The sequence below is a fragment of the Sciurus vulgaris genome (assembly GCF_902686455.1).
Source record: "Sciurus vulgaris genome assembly, chromosome: 8".
NCBI lineage: Eukaryota > Metazoa > Chordata > Mammalia > Rodentia > Sciuridae > Sciurus > Sciurus vulgaris.
In genome coordinates, this window is record NC_136468.1 from 37,172,980 (window position 1) to 37,186,383 (window position 13,404).

Sequence of the window (13,404 nt, forward strand, 5' to 3'; positions counted from 1 at the left end):
ATACAAGTGAGGAGAAAAGGGTGAGAGATCAAACTACGACAGTAATATTTTCATACAATGAACATGTTTCTTCAGATGGTAAATTCAAACTGAGAATGACCACCTCTGAAATATACAACTCAGAGTGAGTGATCTTCTTGTTAGTCTTTTAGGCCAATAACCTTTAATGGGGGTCTAAATGCTGAGCACTGTGAGAGGTAGAAGATGAAGGCCAGATGCATCATTGTTGCTTGGGAGATGTCCCCATGGTGTTATAGGTGGAAAGTCTTGACAAGTTCTAATTAAGTACATTTTGACGTATTCTATTAAACGGAACATTAGTAATTATAAAGAAGTTTATGAGATGATATTTCCTCATGCATTAAAGGCTTTGAAGTGGTAATTTTACCAGTCTTACTATCACACTGAAGATTATTAACACCACTAATTCCTAGATAGTGAATTAAAATCATGTTCAAAGTAATTAAGAACTCAATTAAAAATACTGACAGTGTTGAGAATAATGAGTTTGCACTAAAAATACAAATTGTGGTTAACTAGCTTCTGTTCTGTCATAAGATCAGTTGTAATATATGTAAATCTAATATTGTATTAGATTAATTGTATTATATTTTACTAATACTTATATCCCCCAAACCATTCAATATTATGTTATACTCAAATATACATAAGATGTACACATACACATGGCATCCACACAACACATGATTTTCTTAATTGAACATGTATGGGAAGAAAATAAAAAACTCATTGACACCTTTAAAGCACTGGACAGTTCATGTGGCTTGTTTATCTGTTTTCAATGAATGTGAAAATATAAAGTCTTGTGTCAAGAATTTTACAACAAGAACCAAGAGGATTGTCCAGTATATGATAGTTACTAATCCTGATCTCTTAAGGAATTAGAGTGACAAGGGGTGGGAATGAGGGGATTGAGTAGGGTCATTTAGTCTGAACCTTCTTAGCTGAAAAGATTTTAAAATGTGGCTGCTGCTGAGCGGATAGACAGGTTTAGGCAGGGAAAGGAGGCCTATTACATATTCACTGCAGACCTGCAATATATTTCCCAGAATGTTTTAGGCCTACACTGCTTCTAATTCCAGAGATTAGAGTTCTGTAAATCTACAAATTATATCAACTCAGTCTTCCCTGGAAAACAAGGGAGATCCTTTCTTTGCATGATGGATACACTATTCCTGAATATACTAAAGATCAATACTATAATTACAAGCACACTCCTAATTTGTAGCTGCTCTATATAAGTAAATGCTTTTGTATATATTTAATTTTATAGCTTTATAATTCATTCAGAATGTGGTCTTATAGTTTTCTATATTTTATATTAATCATTCAATATTTTTAAACTTATTCACATAAGTTTATTTCATACAATGTTTTAATTGCTACTTTTTCTCAGTTGTGTAGTACTATTTTTGGACCTATTTATAATGAAGTAAAACACATTTTCATTTTGCAGAAAAAAAACATACTATTTAATTGCATGTGGAATCAAGGAAATTATTTAGGTAAAAAAATAAATACACTAATGGTATAAAGGATTTAGGGTTTGTGGTATATAAAACTTAGTTTTACTAATGATTTGATCACTAATAATGATTTCATACCAAAATCTTAAATATAATTCCAGACAAAATTTGTAGATCCCTACTTGTTCAAAAATCTCAAAGTTGCTATACACCAGGGGCCTTGATGCTGTAGAAATCTTTGGGGAGATGATGCCCTCCACCAGATTCTTCCTGGCATTATATTTGCTTCTTAAACCGCTCATATTTCAAAGTTTTTATTTTCTTCAATCCCCATTCTTTTGTTTTATATTGTATTTCAGTGCTGAGGATTAAACCCAAGGCATCCTGCAAGCTAATCAAGAACTCTACCACTGAGCAATACCACCAGCCCTTTGAGACAGGGTCTCCTTAAATTTCACAAGCTGACCTTGAACTTGTGATCCTCCTGCCTCATTCTCCTAAGTAGCTGGAATTCCAGGAGGGCACCACCAGGCCCAGCTACTTGTTTTTTTTGAATACAGGATGTGAAACTGCTAGTGACACCTGTAATACTCCCTTTTTTTCAGTGGTTATAGCATGAAATATAATATGTTACTGACCAGGCCATGCATGACCCAGTCCCTTAAGTTTAAGTTGTCATATATAGTACCATATATCACTGTTACTTTTGTACAGTTAACTTTCTATCCTGGCAATTTTAATCACTATTATATGCTGAATTTTTCCTCTTTAGGAATAACCTCTTTTTCTTTTAAGTACTACCAATTTTCTCTCCTTATATAGCCACTTGTTGAAAACTCTGAATGAACCCAATTGCTCACCTTTGCTCACCACCATCCAAGTACCACATTCTCCTCTTTACACACGTCTCTGGCAGTTCATATTTAATTCTTTTGCCAGCTCCTAACGAGATGTATAAAACCTGGAATTCTAAAATAGCAACCTATGTCCAACATCTTCTCACTAAATACTTGCCCTAGGCAATGTTATCCATTCCAAGGCTTTAAATACTATCAATACACCCGTGACTAACATATAAACCTTTTATGGCTATTAACTGTTGGACACCTCATTTAGCTTACAGGCATCTCCCATATAATATGTCTACAACTGAACTCTGGATTTCTCCCTGAAATCTGTTCTTCAATGTTGTCCTTCCTGTGCAAATGCTCAAGTCAGATATACAGCCAATACAGTAGGTTGAATAGTGGTTCCCTCCGCAAAATAAGCCCACATCTCAGAATCTGTGAATGTGACTTTATTTGGAAAAGGGGTCTTGGCAGATGTATGTAGGAAGAATCTCAAGATGGTATCATCCCAAATTATCTAGGTGGATCCCAAATCCAGTGACAAGTGTCTTTAAAAGAGAAAAGCAGAGAGATAAGAAGTGAGATCGGTAAGAGAAGATCATGTAAAGACAGAGAAGAAAATTGGATTTATACAGCCTCAAGCCAAGGTATGCCTAGAACTGTCAGAAGCTCAAAGAGTTGAAGAAGAATTCTTTCCTAGAGCCTTCATCAGGAATAGGGCTTTGTTAACACCTGAATTTTGGATTTCTGCTTTCCAGAGTTGTGAGAGAATGAATTTCTGTTGCCATGAACTATCGCGTTTGTGGTAATCTGTTAACAGCAGACTCGAGAGCCTCAGAGCAATTACCTGGACACTCCTTTTTCTGTCATTGTTCTCACTTACTCTCATCTACTCCATCACTTCCACTTGAAGAACCAGTTGAATAATTTGACTTTTCAAAAATTTCTCTTCAACCAATTTATCACTTGATTTTAGTACATGCCGCCATTACTTCTTGCCTTGTCTACTGTGATGGTCACCTATTTATCTTCCTATTTCTCCTCTTGTCTCCTCCAATCCATTGTCCATATGATAGGCACTTAAAAAATTGTAGGAATATGAAACACATTCTTTTAACAATGTAAAATAAATCTTTTCATTTCCCTGCTTAAAATGCTTCCTATTACAACTGGACTAAATCCAATAGCTTCAGCATGGCCTCCAAGCCCACATTATCCATCCCCTGTCTTCCTCTTCAAACTCATACGTCTCACCTCAGCCTCTGTTCCTTCAAACTGCCCATCTGTTCTGTTTCAGATCCTTCACCCAGACCATTTCTTATTCCCTCTCTCTCTTTTTCTCATTGGCTTCCTTTTTTACATATATCATTTCAACTGCTTAGAACGTCTTTTTTTCTTTTCTTTGCCTGACAAATTTATATTCCTCTTTCTGTGTAAATGACATTTACTAAGGAAGGTATTCCCCAATTACACCTGATTTGAAACTCGTTTTTTACCTATCTTACGTTATATGTAAGTAGTTCCTATCCACGTGTCATCCCAATTTCATTGCAAATGCTGGTAAGGCAAAATATTGGCCTCGTGTGTTTCTGTATCCCTTAAAACAGTTATTGATTTCAATTTATTAGAGCACCAAATTTCATTCTGACAATGAATGGGACTTCTTGGGTGCCTTGCAGTTTTTCTTTAAAAATCTTCTGCTTTTTAAAATTACATATTTAGGTCCTGTCTTACTCTTATCGCTTCTAATGCAGAATTTGGCTCTAGTGAAACTATTGCTAATGATCCAAAGTCTGTGCCTGCCTGGCAAGAGCCTGTGGAATTTTCAATTCACACTTTAGGAAAATTTCATTTTCCCCTCATATTAATTGTGATGTCAGACTCAAAACATTTCCTAGCTACAGGGCAAGATGTTTCCTTTCCCCCTACATTCCCTCTCCCTACGCTTATGTTATGGAATTAAAAGTACAACTGGTGATAAATCCTTTAATAAGTATGAAATTGTCATGGAGTATCCTCTGACATACTTTAAAAAGAGAATATACCAATTCTCACTGAACCTGTAGAATATGTAAATCAATAAGATTGGCACCTTTTTAAAGTAAAAATTAAATTAAACATTTGTGAATATCAAACTTAAAAATTGTGTATTCATTTCACACATTTTTGTGAAGGATGATTTTTTTTCTTGACAGTATAGAGATGAGAGAAATGGTAGTTCTTTAAAAAAATGTAAAGAAGAATAGTAGATAAATTTTAGTTAAAGTCAGTTTAGCCAGGCCAGTGGCACACACCTATAATCCCAGTGGCTCAGGAGGCTGAGGCAGGAGGATTGAGAGTTCAAATCCAGCCTCAGCAACAGTGAGGTGCTAAGCAATTCAGTGAGACCCTGTCTCTAAATAAAATACAATATAGGCTAGGGATGTGACTCAGTGGTTGAATGCCCCTGAGTTCAATCCCCAGTTCCCCCACACACACCAAAAAAGAAAATCATTTTAAGTTAAAATATATGGGGACTGTAACAGAGTGACTTAGCCGTGGTTGCCCTCGTTGCCCCAACCCACTTCCTTTCTTTGTATTAGTTAGCTAGTAAAAGATTCTGAAAAAAAGAAAAAAGGAAAAACAATAAATCTCCCTTTACAATTTGTTTTGACTTTCCTACAGGTCAAAGGAGACAAAAATTCTGGGAGGCCATTGTCCTAGACTGAACTCCTTCACTGCACCCCAATAGACCAGACCAACCCAAAACAGTCATTCATACCAGATACTACCAAAACTTTTAAGGAAGCAGCTAGATCCCCAAACAGAGAAGTTTTTCCTGAAAACAGGAGATTACAGTCTACCTGAGTCAGCAGCATAAAGCCCCTCTGTTTTAATCACTATCAAAAAGTCACCTGAAGTAACCTGATGTTCAACACTCAGCTTTTTTCTTATTGATCTGTTTTCTTGTTCCATCTAACAAAACTCACCACTCACCTGTTGCCTAGTGGGGGTCTCATTCTGTTTTATAGAATGGAGACTATCCTGATTCCTTAATCTTGCATAAAAGCTGGTTCAAACTATGACTAAATTTCATTGCAATTTTGTCTTTTGACCTTACTATGGATTGGAAGCAAGGCCTTTTATAAAATGTGTTTTAATGGATTCAGGGAAGTTGGTAGAAAAGATCGCTTGTTTCTACTTGGCCCATGCAATCACTTTAATATATTACTGCTTGGTGATTTGCCAAAAGTAGCAGAGAAGAGCCTCTGGCTACACACTTATTCACTATTTTGCCAAAGGAAGTTTCTTAGATGCTCAGTGGTAGAAATACCAAAGGGTGAGGATCTGAGCAAATTGTCTTCAGGAGGAGGAGAATGCACCGTTTACTATTTGTGGTACTCCCAGACTTCTAGAAAGGCTTAAAGCACCACAAAGTCCTTTAGTTCGAGTTGTTGCTGGTAGTATTGGGTCAAACAGTTCTGTTCTATTAGTTGATTATGGTTAGTCCGGGCATAGTGGTCTGTCTATTCCCAGGTTGGCCTGCTATTGATGTGTTCAGAAATACTCATGTTTACAGTGTTTTTTTTTTTTTTTTTTTTTTTTTTTTTTTTTTTTGTTAATCCTTCTGACATTCTCAAGCTGTCTGCCTTGATTGCTTAATCACTTCTGCTGTTTATCTGGTCTATTTCTGCTAACACAACACCTGGTCCCGGGGGTGGTCTGCTTGAAGTCTGAATCATTCAACAAATATTTATTAAGCAGCTGCAAGGAGCCAGATCCTGGACTGGTTGCTAAGGACGCAGAGTTGAATAACATTGTCCCTCCTCTTGAGTTACTCAGAGTCTAGTAGGATGGAAACAGTGATCTATTCCTTTCTTTTGATAAATCTCTTGATAACTAATATTGATAGTTTTAGCAATAAATGAAGTAACAAAGAAAGCATAAGATGCATCCTAAAAGTAACAAATAAGATGGGATGACATGTCTTAATGAGACTTAAAAAAGACATATTTTAGCTTAATTTAGATTTGGGTCAATTTTTAAAATTATAGTGGATTATAGTTATACATAATATGGTGGGGGTCATTTTGACATATTCATAAATGCATATTGTATGATTTTCTTCATTTTAATTCCCAGTACTTCCTTTTCCCCTCTGGTCTCTTTGAGAGACACTATGGAATTCTCTGTTCCACCCAATGTCTGAGTCTGAATTTATCACTCAGTGCAGATTTGTTACCCAGCACTAAACAATGTTACCTACCTATTTCCTTTCTTCCTTCCCTTCTTTTTTCTTTTTTGGTACTGGGAATTAAACCCAGGGATGCTCTACCACTAACTGAGCTGCACCCTCAGACCTTTTTTATTTTATTTTTTTATTTTTGTTTTGAGATAGGACCCCACTAAGTTGCTAAGGGTCTCACTAAGTTACTGAGATTGCCTTAAACTGGTGACCCTCCTGCCTCAGCTTCCCAAGTCCCTAGAATCATAGGTGAGTGTCACCTGATGTTCACTTCTATTCCCTGTTGGCAGTTGTCCTGGTCCTCAGTACAAGGGAAGCATCATTCTCTTTTGCCTCCAAGCATTTCTCCTTTGAGCTTCATGCCATATTGAAATGACTTTGTGATGTTTTCTCTCCCCTCTCCAGCCCCTTCCTGCCACCTGAAGCCCCTAGCTCTTCTGCCTTATTCTTACAGATTGTCTCCTATTTTCTGGTTTCTAACTCTCCTTAAAAAAGACCTGGCTTCTCCACCTACTGCTTCAAGGCTATAGTTATAAAAACACTAATTATTCTTCCCCATATATACTCTCTCCTGAGGGAGGAAAAACTCAATTGAAAGTCCCCAGAGACAGCAGCTCCGTTGTCATATGGTCTATGACAACAACTGATTGTACCAAGACTTCAGAGCAGGCCAAGTGGTGTGTGATATCTTAGGGATTTGACATGGAGACAACTCACATGAAGTAAGAGTGGGGTGCTCATAGGAACACCATAGAGTACAGGCTGGAATCAAAACCACAGCTGACCAAGACCATACTGTATTATTTACTTTGGTGTCACTATAATGAAACACCTGACCACTACTTATGAAAATAAGAGGTATATTTTGTTCACAGGTTTGCATGTTCAACGTCCAAATGGCCCCATGCTGGCTGCATGGCTGTGTCACCTCATGGCTCGAGTAGAAATGGTAGAAGCACTTTGGGAGCAAATAAGTGATGACATCTTAAACCAGGAACAGAGGACAGAAGAAGCCAGGCTTGCTCCTTTTATTGCAACCCTCTGATGGGAATTCAGGGATCACATGAGAACTGCTCCGCCTCAACGATAAGGACCTCCTGCTAGACCCCATCTTTTAAAGATTCCACATCACTTCTCAACACCATCAACCACGATACCAAGCCTTTAACCAGAATGGAACATGGGAGACACTCCAGCAACACCTAATCCATAACAGGCGTGAAAACTAAAATAGTGAGAGAAACAGAAAAGCCTCAATAAAGGCCACGAGGGAGATTATTAATCTTTAGAAAGAGGTGAACTAGGAGTGGGGTGGAGTGGGGAGCAGAGGAGGGGGAGAGGAGAGAGATAAGAAGAGATTTTCATATGAAATGTGAAACAATGGGAAGGTATGTGGGTAGGAATATGGTTTTGACTGTAAGATTTTCCTTGACCTACACAGGTCATTTGTTCCCTTTGTGCTCTGAGCCCTTTTAGGGGGACCTAGAATAAAATATAATTCGAGCCCTGAAAATCTAACTATAGATTTCTATTTATATTTCTAAGCACTGAAATAAGTGCCTCATATTTTCCTGCAAGGCTTTTCAATTGCCAGATGGGTGGGAAGGTGTTGATACAGAAGAAATGAAACCCTACCAGACCCAAAATCAAATTGTGATTCTGACATTTATTTACACTTTAAAGTCTCTGACAACATAAAACAGTGTGACAATATTGTTCATTCCATGCCATATTTTATTAATAGTCTCTGATTTTATTACTGTAATATTGATAATGAATTTATTTGATAATTTGTCAGCATCTCTTTGATTTGCTCAGATATATGTCCCTACAGTCTATCTTCTGAAATTCTATGATGCTTGGTGATATTTGTATCTTAGTAATGAAAACACAATCCATATTTAATAAATACTTAAAGATTGGCAAATGCTGATCCAGTGATTTTTTTATTTACAAACAGCATATAATCTATTTCCTTGGTTCACGGATAAGAACTTTTGTGTTGTGCATCAGGGTGGGGACTGGGGAATGATCTCTTTACCACTGAACTACATCCCAGCCCTTTTTTTTTTTTGTTTTAAAACAGGGTTTTGCAAAGTTGCTGGGGCTGGCCTTGAACTTTTGATCTTCTTGTCTCAGCCTCCAAGTCACTGGGTTTACAGTTGTGTGCCACTGTGCCTTTTAAAATTTTGTAATCATTACTAAGTTCAATTTCACTTTCTGACTCTGTATGTTACAAAAATCTGCACTTTCAAGTTGTTCCAGGGAAAATCATATTTTTATTATAATATTTCACCAATCAACACATGAGAATATCCTCATTGTCAAGTTCAATCAGTTGAGAAGTGCACCTTCAGCATCCCTTCTGCACTCTCTCCCCACCTCAACTTACCTTTCCCAAAATTACAAGTTTGTCTTATATCCTTCTAAAAACTTTATGTAAATTTATACACATACCTTTTGAGAAATGAGATCAGACTTTACATATATGTTTTATAATTTCATTTTTAAATTTTTATAGTTTCAAGAGGATCTTGCATATCAGTATACATATTTTACTTAATCATTGCATAATATTTCATAAGATAGAAGAACCATAAATTAAACCATCAATTGATTAGCATTTGGTTCATTGCCCAGTGTTTGCTCCTGAAACAATTCTGTGAAGTTTCTGTTTACCTTTTTTTCATGCACAGGTACAAATGTTTTCCTAGGATAGATTTAAAGAGGGAACTGCTGACCCAGGAGTAGAAGCATTTTAAATTTGAATAAACCTTGCCAATTTGGGAATGCCATTCACTGAGTTCCCATATCTGGTTCTCTAGAAATAATGTCTGACTTACCCCCCACCACCAAAGTTTGCAAAATTCTAAGACATTGCAAGGGCCCTAGGAGGTTATCTAGAGTTCCTGAATTGAACACCCCTGTCCTTTCTATACTTTTTGCTTGTTCAAATGGGCTCACAAGACCCAGAGAAAACCAACTTTATTCTTTCCCCCAAAGTCCCTTCAGTCTTGAAGGGTATTGAAAGATCTCTTAGGCACATCACTCTGACACAAGTCTTTCCCAGGTATTGAATGATCTCTTAGGCATATCACTCTGACACAAAAGCAGTCACAATTCAATAATTAAAATACCCAGTTCAATGCATCAGTCAGAGCTCTACATTTCATTTAAATTGAAACTTTTGCTTACCACCAAATCAAGCAAAGTGGTGGTGGTGGGAACATTTTATACAACTTTGCTCTCCTGGGGTCTCCTTGCCTCTCCAGGCAATTCCCTTGCATGGGCCTTTTTGAATTTCCCAACATGCTTTCTCTCTGGGAACAGTTTGACTCCTGGGAAACTCAAGGACCCTACTCCTTGGACAGCACAGTTTGTGCCCACTGCTCTGATTTCCCATTACTTATTAAAAAGTGACAACTTCAGTCATCAGCTCAAATGCCATTTCCCCCACAGACAAACTAAGGTCTTTCTGCTTCTCTCAAAACCCTTATCATCTGATGAGGTAATGGGGAAACCTTCTTCATAACTGGGGGAGGTAAAGGGAGGTGGGGACACAGTGATTGACAACTTCTCCATTCTCTTTATTCATCAAACTTCTTGTCATTTGCCTTGAGGTGAGAGGTTACTAAAGAATGTAATCTTCAAATGTTTCAACACCGCCTTCTTTCATCACTGGGAGTATAAGACTTCCAAGGAAACACACTTTCTGTGGGGCTCAAGGCCAATACAGTTTGGGGGGACATGTCAAGAATCCAAATACAATATTAGGAACGAATGTTTACTTACAAGATGAAGCGAAATCAAAAGTTGCGAATTTTGAAAAGTTTACAAACACCATAAACCTTAGAAAATTTTTTAAAAAGCATAATGTTTGTATTAATTAACTACCTGACATGTCTCTAAAATATACTCTTCCCTATGATTTTTGAGAAAAGTGTATTCTTCAATCTCTTCATTCACCAGTGATTTAGAAATGTAGAAACCTTGTTTTCAATAGCTAGATTGGAAGATATTTAAATTTTTTTCTGGCATAGTTAATTAAAATTTTGTTTTTACTATTAGTTTAGAAGTTCTTTCCACCTTCCCACCTCCCTATTGGAACTGCTATGTGAATTTTTGGAATTCTTGTAGAATTTGGGAAAATCATTGTTAAGATTCTTTCATAAATGAGCTGCAAGATTTCATGGTGTTTCAAATTTTTTGGCTCAGAGACTGATGTTAAATACGCTTGATTGGCATTATTCATTGTCTGTGGAGAGACCTGTGCAAGTGTTGGGTATTGAAGTTTAATCTTTGTTAATTTGCAATAAATTCACAGTAACTTACTGTTATTGGAAGAACTGCCTCTCTTATAGATCTGCTTTGTTTTCAAGGTATGCATAAGATTCTTACTTAGGCACTTTGAGAAATCCAGCATCCATTAGCCTGTTTATATGAGAATGTTGGTTCAGACAAGCCTGAAATGAAAATTACTAGAAAATAGCAAGGACAATATTCATATTTTGAATTAGTTTATTAACCATTTCCTTTCATGACTTAGTGGACCTGGCTTATAGTTGTGTACTTATAACGAGTAAAACAGATTCACAACTTCAATATGTTTGGCTTACTTTCTACTTTGAGTAGAAACAATTGGGGAGTTTGCAGTTGGACTGAGAATTCTGTGTACCCTTAGGACATGACAGAAATCTTCCTATGGAAATGTTTGCAAAACTTCTTAGAAGAAACTTCAAGTAATATTAACTTGTAAGAGTGCTAATTGACTTCCTATGGTTATGATATCTTCTTTCTGGTGATTTTGTTTAAGTTTTATTTAAAATAGAGACAAGATAGATGACTTTAACCTTACACAAAGGTCTTGAGTGTTTTGTATGAAGTCTGTCAACATAGGTCTTTCATAATATGATTCATTTTAATTTGGGGGACTTCATTAGCTCATCACAAAAATATTTTCAATGATAATGACAACTTTCTTGAAATCTAGACACATTGTAGAAACATTAAAATAATTGTGTTTAGAAAAATTGTTAGGCAAATATTAGATTAACAATGCTTGCCTAGATTTCAGCCACCAGGGAATGGTGATTATGGGTTTTGAAAAGTTCTCATACAGTTGCTGGAGGTGGTAATAGGACCAACCTTTGTGTAGTTGCCAGGATTTCTCTACAGAGCACATTTAATAAAAATATGTCGACAAAAACACCACTAACAATACACAATATATAATACAAAAAGCTGATTGATGTGATGTGTAATATGTCACACATGTAAATAAAGGGTTTAGGCTTTTTCAGAGTGTATGTCCTTCAAAAAATAAGGATTGTCTTAACCTCAGCCAGGAGTATAAATTATATATAAGTATAATTATATAGTAAGTAAAATTATAAATTATAAATAAGTATAAATTTAAGAATCACATGAAATCCTTTACTGGTTCTGTGTCATATTTTTTAGATAATCTATAAAATCATACAGTCTTTAAATCTTGCATAATAGTTAAAATAGTTTGAACTAGAATTTAATAAATCATATGCAGTTGATTCTGCTGTGCTCACATAATTATTTGTACAACTTCAAAGGAAGTAAACATCAGGTCCCAAGACCTGAACATTTTTTTTGTGAGGAGAATTTGTAAGTCCTTTTAGCACAAATAAATATGAAATGCTCCAGTAAAAGAGTAGGATATGGTGAATTTTTATCAGAAATCCTCCTTTTCAGTTATTCAAGAAATTCTGTGTATACATTAGGTATCTAAAATAGTTCATCAATTATTTTAATAGTTTGATAGCTCTTCCTTAATGCCAATGCAACATAATTTTGTAAATTTAGCATTTTTTTAATAAGAAAAAGTAATTTGGAAGCATAATGATGTTTTCATAATTCTTTGATTTAAGGTATCAATGTTTTAAAAATAAATCTACAACAATCTCTTACAAACACTTCAAACTCAGTGAAAGATGAAAGCTAAACAAAGAACAATACTGTTATGAGTCATGTATTCATCAAAATGGAACTGGGAAGCACTCTTGCCCAGGCACGCACTGCTGGGTTGTAGCAGAGGCTCGTGGAAGGAGGCTGAGGCTGGGCGTGGGTGCTCCCTGAGCTGTACCCGGGAGCTCCAGGGTACAGCCCTTTGTGACAATGGCCCAGAGAGTGGATGTGAACGAGGCCCTTCCTGTCAACCTCCAACATCAGAGCACAGTGGAACTAAAATGCTCCATCTGGAGAGCAGGGGAGGAGATGGCAGAGTGAGTGGATTCATAGCCTTTCTTTCTCCCAGTACTTCACCCAAAAAGAAAAAAGAAAATTAAAAATTCACCAGCAGTGGCATAACAAAGAAAGTTTACCCCTCTTCCCACAAAATTTGGAAAACAATGACCTGAGAGAGTTAAAAGAAGAAATACCTTCTTTGAAAAGATCATGTCTCTCCACCACCCTAAACTGCAAATGGTTTCTGTTCTTTCTCCAAAACCAGAGTCCTTAAAATGTCTTCCTTCGAATGGAACCACCATTTGACCCAGCTATCCCACTCCTTGGCCTATACCTAAAGGACTTAAAATCAGCATACTGAGGAGATACAGCCCACATCAATGTTCATAGCTGCTCAGTTCACAATAGCCAGATTGTGGAACCAACCTAGATGCCCTTCAACTGATAAATGGATAAAGAAACTGTGGTATATATATACAGTGAAATATTACTCGACCATAAAAAATAATAAAATTATGGCATTTGCCGGCAAATGGATTAAGTTGGAGAATATCATGCTAAGTGAAATAAGCCAACCTCAAAAAAACCAAAGGCCGAATGATCTCTCTGATAAGTGGATGATGACACA